A 15425-nucleotide genomic window follows, 5' to 3' on the forward strand; every position below is an offset into this window, starting at 1 on the left:
AACCGCCTTTTCCTTCCCTCCCCTGTCGCAGGCCAGCGGCGATGGAGGCGCCAGCTAGCAGCAGTGGAGCGAGCGGCATGCAGCGCAGTCACGCGCGCCGCGCAGGTGGTGTTGCACGGCCACGGATCCGTCGGAGGCAATCGATCGCTCCCCTCCTGGCACTCGCGCTGCCGCCTGCCAACGCGTGTGCCGCGCGCGTGCGGTGCCATCGGGGCTCGGAGGTCTGATTGCTCGTTTTTTTTTTTTAACTTTGATTACCCCGTTTAGCGTAAATACTGCATTTCCTTTGGAGCAGCGAGTTTTCTTACTGTCATAAAACAACTGCTTATTCGAGTGTGTGGTGATCAAGCTTTTAAATCTAGGCCGATACGACCGATATATAGGCCGATATATCATTTTCGGGGCTCTACCGATATATACTTAACATATCATTTTGTAAATATCATTTTCAAACATATCATCTGATATGGACCGAAATATCGACCGATATGGCCGATATCTAGCCCGATATGTCCACCGATATAGAACGATACGTAGACGACAACAATTATTTATTATAAAGAAGTGAAATAAGATTATGCATTTACAACTTCATTATATATAATCAAAGTCATGCACAATGCTTCATACAAATGCATATACATCTTACTGTTTTTAATCATAGAGTATGGATTTGTGAATCTTTCATTTATATTTTCTTAATAAAGAAGTTAACAAACTAGGAATCTAAAAGTGCTACGTTACAACATTGATATTATACATTTTATTTTACCAAAAAAAACTAGACATGTTTTCTCCGATATATCACCCGATATCCGACATCCGATATGTCGAAGCCAAACCGATACAAACCCGATATATGATATTTTGAAGCTTGGTGGTGATTAGCGGCGTTAAATTCACTTCTACTCCAGTAACCGCCCGGGGGCATCATCATTGGACTGTGGCCCCAGCTGCGCCCGCTTGGTCGCTCCCGCCACCCCCGACTTCTTTTCCTTCCCTCCACGTGTGTCTCCTTCCCCTCCCCTCCTCGACTTCTTTTCCTTCCCTCCCTCTCACACATTTTGGTTTCTACCAAACCAGTTTTTTTATCCGCCCACAAATGCTACTTTTCTACACTCAAAAAAGTACTGCCGCACTGATATGTACTACTAGGCGCAAACCACAAAATTTATCACCTTATATAGGGTGTGTTTGGTTGCCCGCATTATCTCCAACCGGGCCGAGTTGGGCCAAGAAAAACGTGTTTGGTTGCAAACAGGGCGGGCTGGCTCGCATCCGCATGAATCTTAAAGCAGCCCAGGGCATGGCTCGCTGGAAACCCTCAAATCAGAAATTTCCAGCGAGACAGGCTGAGTGCGGCGCAAAAGGGATGCAACTCGCACGCAAGAGGGCAAGGCGAAATCGAGCGAAGTTGGCGGGAGATGGAAATTGGCCGAGGGGGGGGGGGGGGTGGCACCAAATCTGGCCTCATCGCCACATTTACTCGGTCACCACTAGCTCTAGGACAAGCACTCCCTATGTTCTTGGCACCGGCAGCGGCGGCGACTCAGATCTGCGCAAGCGAACGCAGCAGCATCACTCTCCGGCAGTAGGAGCCACTTCTCCTCTTCCTATTGGCCACCGTCTAGTCCTCCTCGAGTCGGCCATGGTTCATGTTCCTCCACAAGAGGATACCAAGCTGGTACGCAACATGGAACCCCCTTCCCCCTATGTTAAGTCGGTTGTTAGGCCATTAGGCAAGGTGTAGGATTGATTTACCCATTGCTGAACGCACCCTCGATGTCAACGAGGTTATGGACGCACGGATGAAACTGGTAGTTCAGGCAGCAGCAGCAGCACTGACAGCTGTGATTCTCATGTTCATCCACAAGAGGGTTGTTCGTCGTGTCGATAAGCATGTAATCCATTATGGTCCAATGTTAATCCGGGATCAGGAGAGGATGGCGAATCTGAACTACGTCTATATGTAGTTCATGCCTTGATATGCTTGTATTATTCTTCTATAGCCATAACACCATGTTGTAATGCCATTTTAGGATTGCATTGGGGCCATAGATGGTACTCATGTCACCGCCAGAGTGCCGAGGTCACAATCTACAGCATACAGGGGTAGAAAGCACTACACAAGCCAGCATGCGCTTGCTATTGTTGACTTCGATCTGAAGTTCACATATGTGCCGGCTGAGAAGGATCAGCACACAATGCTAACATTCCAAGTGACATCATGTGTCGTCCTGATGGCATCAATATCCCTGATGGCAAGTTCTACCTAGGAGATGCTAGCTATGCATGACGTCTAGGTGTTCTTGCACCCTTCAGGAAAACCAGGTGCCATCTGAACGAGTTTGCTGGTACGAACTATCCAAGGACTCCACATGAATTGTTTAATCTCAGACACTCCAGCCTTAGAGTTACGGTTGAAAGGGCATTTAGGTTTAAGATTCTGGATTAGAAGCCACTCCACACTTTCCCCATCCAGATTAAGCTTGTTCTTGCTTATTGTATTCTGCATAACTGGATCGTGTAGTGGGGTTTTGATGAACTGGTGTCGGAGGAGGAAGATGTGACGCCTGACGATGTTGTCAACTCCAGCCATGGTGTGAAGGCATGTGACGCCCCCGACTTAATCATGCACTAATCATACACGCAAATGTGCATGATCAAGATCAGAGACTGTGATGCCCCCGATTCAGTCGTGCACTAATCATACACGCAAATATCACGATCAAGATCAGAGACTTGCGAGAAGATATCACAACACAACTCTACGACACAAAGGATAAACTTCAACATTTATATTACAAGCCAGGGGGCACGAGGACCCGAATACATAAGTCATCAAGTAAATAGTATCTGAGTACAGACATGGTTAGACAAGTTTGCCTTAAGAAGGATGAGCAAAACAACGCCACTAGATCGAAAGGCGAGGCCTCCTACCTGGGACCTCCGGACTACTCCTGGTCGTCGGTCTCCACGTAGTAGGCTCCGCCGGGGTAACCTGCATCCACGGCGCCATCATCTGTTGCAGCAACCGAGTCGAGAAAAAAGGGCAAGCAAAGCAACCGTGAGTACTCATCCAAAGTACTCGCAAGACTTACATTAGATCTACACTACATATGCATCGGTGTCAATAAAAAGGGGTAGTATCTGTGGACTAAACTGCAGAATGCCAAAATAAGGGGGGAGAATCTAACTGATGACCCACAAGTATAGGGGATCAATTGTAGCTCTTTTCGATAAGTAAGAGTGTCGAACCCAATGAGGAGCAGAAGGAAATGACAAGTGGTTTTCAGCAAGGTAATGTCTGCAAGTGCTGAAATTGTAAGTAGCGGAGTAGTTTGATAGCAAGGTAACTTGTAACGAGCAAGTAACGATAGTAGTAACAAAAGTGCAGCAAGGTAGCTAATCCTTTTGAGGCAAATGACAGGCCAAAACGGTCTCTTATGATAAGCAAAGTGTTCTTGAGGGTACACGGGAATTTCATCTAGTCACTTTCATCATGTTGGTTCGATTTGTGTTCGCTACTTTGATAATTTGATATGTGGGTGGACCGGTGCTTAGGTGTTGTTCTTACTTGAACAAACCTCCTACTTATGATTAACCCCCCCGCAAGCATCCGCAACTATGAGAAAAGTATTAAGAATAAATTCTAACCATAGCATTATACTTTTGGATCCAATCGGTCCCTTACGGAATAGCGCATAAACTGGGGTTTAAGCTTCTGTCACTCTCGCAACCCATCATCTAATTGCTACTCTACAATGCATTCTCTTAGGCCCAAATATGGTGAAGTGTCATGTAGTCGACATTCACATGACACCACTAAGGGAATCACAACATACATACTATCAAAATATCGAACACATATCAAGTTCACATGATTACTTGCAACATGATTTCTCCCGTGACCTCAAAACAAAAGTAACTACTCACAAATGATAATCATGCTCAAGATCAGAGGGGTATTAAATAGCATATTGGATCTGAACATATAATCTTCCACCAAATAAACCATATAGTAATCAACTACAAGATGTAATCAACACTACTAATCACCCACAAGCACCAATCTATAGTTCCAGTAACAAGATTGAACACAAGAGATGAACTAGGGTTTGAGATGAGATGGTGCTGTTGAAGATGTTGATGGAGATTGCCCTCCCCAAGATGGGAGAGTTGTTGGTGATGACGATGACGATGATTTCCCCCTCCGGGAGGGAAGTTCCCCCGGCGGAATCGCTCCGCCGGAGGGCAAAAGTGCTCCTACCCAAGTTCCGCCTCGAGATGGCGACGCTCCGTCCCGAAAGTCCTCTCCTTATTTTTTCTAGGTCAACCTATGTACCAGAAGATGGGCACCGGAAGTGGGCCTGGGTGAGCACAACCCACCAGGGCGCACCTGGGCTCCCTCGCGCGCCCAGGTGGGTTGTGCCCACCTGGTGGGCTCCCTCTGGTAGTTATTTGCTCTAATAATTCTTAAATATTCCATAAAAAATCCTCGTGAAGTTTCAGCTCATTTGGAGTTGTGTAGAATAGGTAGCCTGACGTAGCTTTTTCAGGTCCAGATTTCCAGCTGCCGGAATTCTCTCTCTTTGTGTATACCTTGCATATTATGAGAGGAAAGGCATTAGAATTACTCCAAAAAGCATTATTATGGATAAAAACATTATAAATAACAGTAAGAAAACATGATGCAAAATGGACGTATCACTAACCCCATCGAAGACTACGTCTTCTGGCAGCCACCATCTTGAAGCAGTAGAAGAGAGAAGCTGATATAGAACATGTGTCATCGTGTAGCAATAATCCTACCCGGAGATCCTCTCCTCATCACCCTATAAAAGATCGATCACCGGGGTGTATCTGTCACTTATCTGGGTGTATTTTATCAAGTATCCGGTTTTAGTTGTAAGAGGTCGGAATACAACTCCAAGTCGTCCTATTACCGTGGACACGGCTATTCGAATAGATTACTTCCTTGCAGGGGTGCACCACATTACCCGATACACTCAATCACCTCTGGCCGGATACACTTTCCTGGGTAAGGCCCGGCCTTGGAAGATCAACACGTCATAGTCCTACCTAGGCTCTCCAGAGAGGTCATCACGCCGGTCTACATCCTAAGTGCTCAGGGGTCTTAGGCCCATTGATGTCTACTACGCAACTTTATTCTTGTAGACACGTGTTGGGCCTCCAAGCGCAGAGTTTTGTAGGACGGTAGCAATTTTTCCTCAAGTGGATGACCTAAGGTTTATCAATCCGTGAGAGGTGTAGGATGAAGATGGTCTCTCTCAAACGACCCTGCAACCAAATACAAGAAATCTCTTGTGTCCCCAACACACCCAATACAATGGCAAATTGTAAAGGTGCACTAGTTCGGCGAAGAGATGGTGATAAAAGTGTAATATGGATGGTAGAAATATATTTTTATAATCTAAATAAATAAAAACAGGAAGGTAACAAATAGTAAACGGACACAAAAACGGTATTGCAATGCTTGAAAATGAGGCCTAGGGTCCGTACTTTCACTAGTGCAACCTCTTAACAATGCTAACATAGTTGGATCATATGATTATCCCTCAAAGTGCAATAAAGAATCACTCCCGAGTTCCTATTAGCGGAGAACAAAAGATAGAAATTGTTTATAAGGTACGAAACCACCTCAAAGCTATTCTCTCTGATCAATCTATCCTAGAGTTCGTACTAAAATAACGCAAGCTATTCTTTCCGATCGATCTAATCAAGAGTTCGTACTAAAATAACACCAAAGCAAATTCATATTCATAATACTCAATCCACACAAAGAACTACAAGGAGACCCCAAAGTTTCTATTGGAGAAAAGATAATAAAACATGCATCAACCCTTATGCATAGATTACCCCAATATCACCGCGGGAATCCGCAAGTTGAGTGCCATAACGTATATCAAGTGAATCAATATGATACTCCAATATCACCTCAAGTATTCATACCGCAAGACATACATCATGTGTTCCCAAATCTGAACATTCAATCCGACATGACAAAACTTCAAAGGGTAAAGATTCAATTCATCACAGCAAGAGTATAGAGGGGAGAAACATCATATGATCCATCTATATTAACAAAGCACATGATATAGATCATGAGAGAGAGAGAGAGATTAAACACATAGCTACTGGTACAAACCCTCAGCCCCAAGGTGGACTACTCCCTCCTCATCGTGGTGGCCGCCGGGATGATGAAGACGGCCACCGAAGATGATTCCCCCCTCCCGCAGGGTGCTGGAACGGGTCTAGATTGGTTTTCGGTGGCTACGGAGCCCTGCGGCGCGGAACTTTTGATCTAGGTTAACCCCGAAGGGTTACGGAATATTTGGGAATTTATAGTGCAAAGAGGGGGTGCGGGAGGCCACCGAGGTGGGCACAACCCACCTGGGCGCGCCAGGGGGCCCTGGCGCGCCCTGGTGGGTTGTGCCCCCCTCGGGGCACCCCCCAGGTGCAGCTCTGGCCCATTGGGTTCCTTCTGGTCCAAAAAAATCTCCGTAAAGTTTCGTTGCATTTGGACTCCGTTTGATATTGATTTCCTGCGATGTAAAAAACATGCAGAAAACAACAACTGGCACTTGGCACTATGTCAATAGGTTAATACCAAAAAATGATATAAATTTGCTATAAAATGATTGTAAAATATCCAAGAATGATAAAATAACAACATGAATACTTCATAAACTATAGATACGTTGGAGACGTATCAGCATCCCCAAGCTTAATTCCTACTCGTCTCGAGTAGGTAAATGATAAAAGAAATAATTTATGAAGTGTGAATGCTATCAAAGTGCATAAGTTTGATCAATGATAATTTCAATCACTTTTCCTAGCATCATAACAACAATTCTTTCTCATAAAATTTCTCATGTTATAGTAGCAACCAATTCACATGTTAAGGTTTAAACAATGAATTCTCTTGAAACCCAACAACCTATGTTCTGAGTCACCAAGCGATTGCAATTCAACTTATTCAACAGAGTTTAAGTAAGAGCTCCACATACTCAACCATCTTATAGTCTTCTATGATTGCTAACACTCATCGCATACACATGAGCAAAACATTTCAACCAGACACATAGAAATATAGGGGCTTATTGTTTTGCCTCCCAACGTATTCACCTCAAGGGTGATGTCAACAATAATAACTCATGCTACCCATATTCAACTGGACATATGTGCCTAGATCTTTCCTCACCACATGATGCTTGCCAAAAGAGATAAATAAAAAGGAATAGAGAGAAAAACTTTGACTCTTTGCATAAAAGTAAATACTGAAAAGTAAAATATAGGCCCTTCGCAGAGGGAAGCAGAGGTTGCCATGCGCTTATTTGTTTGTATGCTCAACCCCTTAGTGCAAAAGAACGTCACGTTATATTGCCCCTTGTGATGGCAACCTTTATTATGCAGTCTGTTGCTTTTATTGCTTTACCATCACAAGTTCGTACAATGCTCAATTTTCTCTTACACTAAATGATCTTACACTTTCAGAAGCAATTTTTATTGCCTTATTGCACCGATGACAACTTACTTGAAGGATCTTGCTCGATCCTTAGGTAGGTATGGTGGACTCTTGAAAATAAGATTTGGGTTTAAGGGTTTTTGGATGCACAAGTAGTATCTCTACTTGGTGCGGAATTTTTGGCTAGCAAATATGGGGGGCAAGCCCCACATGTTGAAGGATCTATGACAATATAACTTCTATGTGAATATGAACAAACATAAATCATTACGTTGTCTTCCTTGTCCAACGTCAACAATTTTGGCATATAATATTTTGATGGGGGCTCACAATCACAAAAGATTTCCAAGGTAGTGTATTTGCATGTGAAAGTTCTTTTCCTTATACTAATTATTCGTGAATTGCTTGTATGACCAATATTGTGATTGTCAAGCCTCAAAAGATTTCACTTTCTAAACCCAATGTGAAGCTACCACTAGGCATGATATTATTTCAACTTCATCACATTCAATTTATTCAACAATTTACTCATAGGATATTTTTTCGAAAAGGGGCGCTTTATTACTTAAAAGATTTAAGCATTACACCCAGCCTCTGCATAACTAAGATGCACACAGCAAAATAAGATCCTCTCACACAAAATAAAAATAAAAAGGCGAATTACAATGAAACATGTAGAGTTCGTATAACGCCTAATGTGGAGGGGGGCCAATTCTTAGATCATGCTGCCACCCATGTTTGGTAAAAGTATCCCTCGCCGTAGCCTCCAATCGTGTACACACCTTCGTAAACTGGCCTCGATTCTCCACGCGTTGTAGAGAGGACCATAAACGAAGAGTCCCGGTACATCTGTAGATAACCTGCAACAGGGAAGTACTTTTATCATTAAAAACCTTATCATTTCTACATAGCCAAAGCGACCAAATAACGGCAAGCGCTCCCACCCTGAGAAGAGTTCTAAACCTATGATCAATCCCATGTAATCATTTCTACATTAGCAACACTACAGGGAGGATACAAGCGAGAAGCTATTTGGATGACTGACCATATAGAACGAGCCAATTTGCATTGGAAGAATAAATGTTTTATTGTCTCCTCATGGTGACAAAATACACATTGCGGGCCTCCATGCCAATTCCTCTTGATAAGGTTATCTTTAGTAAGAATGACTCCGCGACAAAGATACCATGCAAAGATTTTATTCTTAAGAGGTATCTTCATCTTCCAGATCTTCTTGTTATTAACAACTGGCACATCGGACTGGATTAACGCTCTATACATAGAATCCACTGAGAATTGTCCATTCCCATGAAGGTTCCATCGGAATACATCAGACCCATGTGACAATTGCACCGTGGACAACCGTTGGAGCATGATATTCCATGATTGGAGTCTGGGTCCAATTAAGTCTCTTCTGAACGTCACATTTGGCGGAAATGATTCCATTACCGTGGCAACAGTATCACCTTTGTGGCGCACAATGTTGTATAGAGCCGGATATTGTTCCCGGAGTGTGGCATTTCCTAGCCACTTGTCCTCCCAGAATCTAATTTCCGAGCCGTCCTTAATCGAGAAGGATCCATAGCAGAAGAAATATTTCTTCGTAGCCATTAGACCTGCCCAAAAGTGGGAATCCCCAGGCTTCCAATATACTTGGGATACCGCCTTGGAACCCACATATTTCCTCCTTAGGAGGGTTTGCCACACTCATAGGATATAAGTGAAGCACAAGAGTAAATGCAAAGAAAAGAGCTTTGTTGACGGGATGTGAATGCCGCTTACTTAGCCTCCTTGGCAACTATTTGAGGACTCTATTTTATTTTAAAACTTTCAGAGCCAAGTACTTTATTAAAACAGCAAGAAAAACAAAATAAAATGACATTCCAAGGATAGCACACATCATGTGAAGAAGCAAAAACTTAGGCTCAACCGATACTAACCGATAATTGTTGAAGAACAAAGGTGGGATGCCTACCGGGGCATCCCCAAGCTAAGATGCTTGAGACTTCTTGAAATATTATCTTGGGATGCCCATGCTTGAGCTTTTGTGCCTCCTTAATTCCTCTCATATCACGGTTTTCCTAAATCTCAAAAGCTTCATGCACACAAAACTCAACAACAACTCGTGAGATAAGTTAGTATAAACCAATACAAAAACCTTATAATTCTCTACTGTAGCAAATCACTAAAATTATTATTCAACATTGCATACTAAATGCTCTGCATATTTAATACTCCTATCCTCAAATAGAATCATTAAACAAGCAAACATATGCAAACAATGCAAACATGACAACAATCTGCCAAAACAGTACAGTCTGTAAAGAATGCAAGAGCATCAAACTTATTCAACTCCAAAAATTATGAAAATTTAAAACACTGTAGAAAATTTATCAAAGCTTATTGTGCAAAAAGTTTCAACATTTTATCATGTTATGACTTTTCTAGGGAATTTTTGCAACAGCGGTAAACTTTCTGTTTTCAAACAGCAACATGTAGACTTGCAAAATAAGCATAGTAAAGGCTATCATTGCCACTTTTATTGAAATAAAAGATGAAAAATATTATTCTAAATAACAGCAAGCAAATCCTAACAAAATAAACTGACACTCCAAGCAAAACACATATCATGTGACGAATGAAAACATAGCTCTAAGTAAGGTTACCGATATTGTTGGAGACGAAAGAGGGGATGCCTTCCGGGGCATCCCCAAGCTTAGTTGCTTGGATCTTCCTTGGATATTACCTTGGTGTGCCTTGGGCATCCCCAATCTTAGGGTCTTGTCACTCCTTATTCTCCTCATATCGACATCTCACCCAAAACTTGAAAACTTCAATCACACAAAACTCAACAGAACTTTGTGAGATAGGTTAGTATGATAAAGAGCAAACCATTCCACTTTTGGTACTGTCAAAGACAAGATTCATAATTGTTCTCACACAATGCATACTGTAGCATATCATTTCTACAATTTATATTGAGCAATATAAGCCATAGAAACTAGAAGACAAACAAACTATGCATTGAAAACAGAATCTGTCAAAAACAGAACAGTCTGTAGTGATCTGTACTCAAACCATACTTCTGCTACACCAAAAATTCTGAAAATTTAGGACCACGTGAGCAATTTTTATATTAATCTTCTGCAAAAAGAATCAACTCAAAAGCACCCTTCTGTTAAAAATGAGAATTATTTTTGTGAGCGCAAAAGTTTCTGTTTTTCAGCAAGATCAAAGCAACTATCACCCAACAAGATCCTAAAGGCTTTACTTGGCACTTTATTGAGACAAAAGCAATAAAACATGATAAATACAGTAGCACAATCATGTGAACACACAAAAATAGTAGGTAAAAGTGTTGGGTTGTCTCCCAACAGGCGCTTTTCTTTTATGCCTTTTAAGCTAGGCATGATGATTTCAATGATGCTCGCATAAAAGATAAGAATTGAAACATGAAGAGAGCATCATGAAGCATATGAATAGCACATTTAGGTCTAACCCACTTCCTATGCATAGGGATTTTGTGAGAAAACAACTTATAGGAACAAGAATCAACTAGCATAGGAAGGCAAAACAAGTGTAACTTCAAAACAATCAACACATAGAGAAGAAACTTGATATTATTGAGATATGTAAGGGCATAAGTTCCTTTCTCATAATAATTTTCAGAGGCATCATGAATGGATTCAACAATATAACTATCACATACATCACTCTTTTCATGATGCACAAGCATAGAAAATTTATCACTCTTTATGGCATACATGTCATCATAATAATCATCATAAATAGCAACTTTATTGTCATAGTCAATTGAAACCTCTTCCAAAATAGTGGATGTATCACTAAATAAAATCATGACCTCTCTAAATCCACTTTCATCAATATTGTAATAAGATTTAACACCCTCCAAAATAGTGGGACCACTACTACCTAAAGTTGGCACTCTTCCAAACCCACTTTCATCAATGTAATCATCATAAATAGGAGGCATGCTATCATCATAATAAATTTTCTTATCGAAAGTAGAAGGAATCAAATGATCATATTCATTAAGCAAAGCATCCCCTGTTGGGGAACGCAGTAATTTCAAAAAAATTCCTACGCACACGCAAGATCATGGTGATGCATAGCAATGAGAGGGGAGAGTGTCGTCCACGTACCCTCGTAAACCGTAAGCGGAAGCGTTATGAGAACGCGGTTGATGTAGTCGTACATCTTCATGATCCGACCGATCCAAGTACCAAACGTACGGCACCTCCGAGTTCAGCACACGTTCAGCTCGGTGATGTCCCACGAACTCCGATCCAGCAGAGCTTCGAGGGAGAGTTTCGTCAGCACGACGGCGTGACGACGGTGATGATGATGCTACCGATGCAGGGCTTCGCCTAAGCACCGCTACGATATGACCAAGGTGGATTATGGTGGAGGGGGGCACCGCACACGTGAAAGGATCGATATAGTTGACTAGAGGGGGGTGAATAGGTAACTAACAATTTTTAGCTTTTCTTTACCAATTTAAACTTTGCATCAAAGTAGGTTGTCTAGATATGCAACTAGGTGAGCAACCTATATGATGCAACAACAATAAGCACACAAGCAAGCAAGAGATATAACACAAATAAGCTGTTGGAAATATGCCCTAGAGGCAATAATAAAATGGTTATTATTATATTTCCTTGTTCATGATAATTGTCTATTGTTCATGCTATAATTGTGTTATCCGGAAATCATAATACATGTGTGAATACATAGACCACAACGTGTCCCTAGTAAGCCTCTAGTTGACTAGCTCGTTGATCAACAGATAGTCATGGTTTCCTGACTATGGACATTGGATGTCATTGATAACGGGATCACATCATTAGGAGAATGATGTGATGGACAAGACCCAATCCTAAGCATAGCACAAAGATCGTGTAGTTCGTTTGCTAGAGCTTTTCCAATTGTCAAGCATCATTTCCTTAGACCATGAGATTGTGCAACTCCCGGATACCGTAGGAGTGCTTTGGGTGTGCCAAACGTCACAACGTAACTGGGTGGCTATAAAGGTGCACTACGGGTATCTCCGAAAGTGTCTGTTGGGTTGGCACGAATCGAGACTGGGATTTGTCACTCCGTTTGACGGAGAGGTATCTCTGGGCCCACTCGGTAATGCATCATCATAATGAGCTCAATGTGACCAAGTGTTTGGTCATGGGATCATGCATTACGGTACGAGTAAAGTGACTTGCCGGTAACGAGATTGAACGAGGTATTGGGATACCGACGATCGAATCTCGGGCAAGTAACGTACCGATTGACAAAGGGAATTGTATACAGGATTTATTGAATCCTCGACATCGTGGTTCATCCGATGAGATCATCGTGGAACATGTGGGAGCCAACATGGGTATCCAGATCCCGCTGTTGGTTATTGACCGGAGAGTCGTCTTGGTCATGTCTGCATGTCTCCCGAACCCGTAGGGTCTACACACTTAAGGTTCGGTGACGCTAGGGTTGTAGAGATATTAGTATGCGGAAACCCGAAAGTTGTTCGGAGTCCCGGATGAGATCCCGGATGTCACGAGGAGTTCCGAAATGGTCCGGAGGTGAAGAATATATAGGAAGTCCAGTTTCGGCCACCGGAAAAGTTTTGGGGGTTATCGGTATTGTACCGGGACAACCGGAAGGGTCCCGGGGGTCCACCGGGTGGGGCCACCTATCCCGGAGGGCCCCGTGGGCTGAAGTGGGGAGGGGAACCACCCACTGGTGGGCTGGTGCGCCCCCCTTGGGCCTCCCCTGTGCCTAGGGTTGGAAACCCTGGGTGGGGGGGCGCCCCACTTGGCTTGGGGGGCAAGCCACCCCCTTGGCCGCCGCCCCCCTGGAGATGGGATCTCCCAGGGCCGGCGCCCCCCCAGGGACCCTATATATAGTGGGGGGGGAGGGAGGGCAGCAGTACCCAAGCCCCTGGCGCCTCCCTCTCCCTCCCGTGAGACCTCTCCCTCTCGCTGAGCTTGGCGAAGCCCTGCCGAGATCCCCGCTGCTTCCACCACCACGCCGTCGTGCTGCTGGATCTCCATCAACCTCTCCTTCCCCCTTGCTGGATCAAGAAGGAGGAGACGTCTTCCCCAACCGTACGTGTGTTGAACGCGGAGGTGCCGTCCATTCGGCGCTCGGTCATCGGTGATTTGGATCACGACGAGTACGACTCCATCAACCCCGTTCACTTGAACGCTTCCGCTTGCGATCTACAAGGGTATGTAGATGCACTTTCCCTCTCGTTGCTAGAAGACTCCATAGATTGTTCTTGGTGATGCGTAGAAAATTTTAATTTCTGCAACGATCCCCAACAGTGGCATCATGAGCTAGGTCTATGCGTAGTTTCTATGCACGAGTAGAACACAAACTTGTTGTGGGCGTATATGTTGTCAATTTTCTTGCCACTACTAGTCTTATCTTGTTTCGGCGGCATCGTGGGATGAAGCGGCCCGGACCGACCTTACACGTACGCTTACGTGAGACAGGTTCCACCGACTGACATGCACTAGTTGCATAAGGTGGCTAGCGGGTGTCTGTCTCTCCCACTTTAGTCGGAACGGATTCGATGAAAAGGGTCCTTATGAAGGGTAAATAGAAATTGGCATATCATGTTGTGGTTTTACGTAGGTAAGAAACGTTCTTGCTAGAAACCTATAGAAGCCACGTAAAAACATGCAACAACAATTAGAGGACGTCTAACTTGTTTTTGCAGCATATGCTTTGTGATGTGATATGGCCAGAAGATGTGATGAATGATATATGTGATGTATGAGATTGATCATGTTCTTGTAATAGGAATCACGACTTGCATGTCGATGAGTATGATAACCGGCAGGAGCCATAGGAGTTGTCTTTATTTTTTGTATGACCTGCGTGTCATTGAATAACGCCATGTAAATTACTTTACTTTATTGCTAAACACGTTAGCCGTAGAAGTAGAAGTAATCGTTGGCGTGACAACTTCATGAAGACACGACGATGGAGATCATGATGATGGAGATCATGGTGTCATGCCGGTGACGAAGATGATCATGGCACCCCGAAGATGGAGATCAAAAGGAGCAAAATGATATTGGCCATATCATGTCACTATTTGATTGCACGTGATGTTTATCTTGTTTTACATCTTATTTGCTTAGAACGACGGTAGTAAGTAAGATGATCCCTTATAATAATTTCAAGAAAGTGTTCCCCCTAACTGTGCACCGTTGCGAAGGTTCGTTGTTTCGAAGCACCACGTGATGATCGGGTGTGATAGATTCTAACGTTCGCATACAACGGGTGTTGACGAGCCTAGCATGTACAGACATGGCCTCGGAACACGCGCAATACACTTAGGTTGACTTGACGAGCCTATCATGTACAGACATGGCCTCGGAACACGGAAGACCGAAAGGTCGAGCATGAGTCGTATAGAAGATACGATCAACATGAAGATGTTCACCGATGTTGACTAGTCCGTCTCACGTGATGATCGGACACGACCTAGTTGACTCGGATCATGTTTCACTTAGATGACTGGAGGGATGTCTATCTGAGTGGGAGTTCATTGAATAATTTGATTAGATGAACTTAATTATCATGAACTTAGTCTAAAATCTTTACAATATGACTTGTAGATCAAATGGCCCACGTTGCCCTCAACTTCAATGCATTCCTAGAGAAAACCAAGCTGAAAGATGATGGCAGCAACTATACGGACTGGGTCTGGAACCTGAGGATCATCCTCATAGCTGCCAAGAAAGATTATGTCCTAGAAGCACCGCTAGGTGATGCACCCATCCCAGAGAACCAAGACGTTATGAACGCTTGGCAATCACGTGCTGATGATTACTCCCTCGTTCAGTGCGGCATGCTTTACAGCTTAGAACCGGGGCTCCAAAAGCGTTTTGAGCAACACGGAGCATATGAGATG

The sequence above is a fragment of the Aegilops tauschii genome, chromosome 5 (assembly GCF_002575655.3).
Source record: "Aegilops tauschii subsp. strangulata cultivar AL8/78 chromosome 5, Aet v6.0, whole genome shotgun sequence".
Lineage (NCBI taxonomy): Eukaryota > Viridiplantae > Streptophyta > Magnoliopsida > Poales > Poaceae > Aegilops > Aegilops tauschii.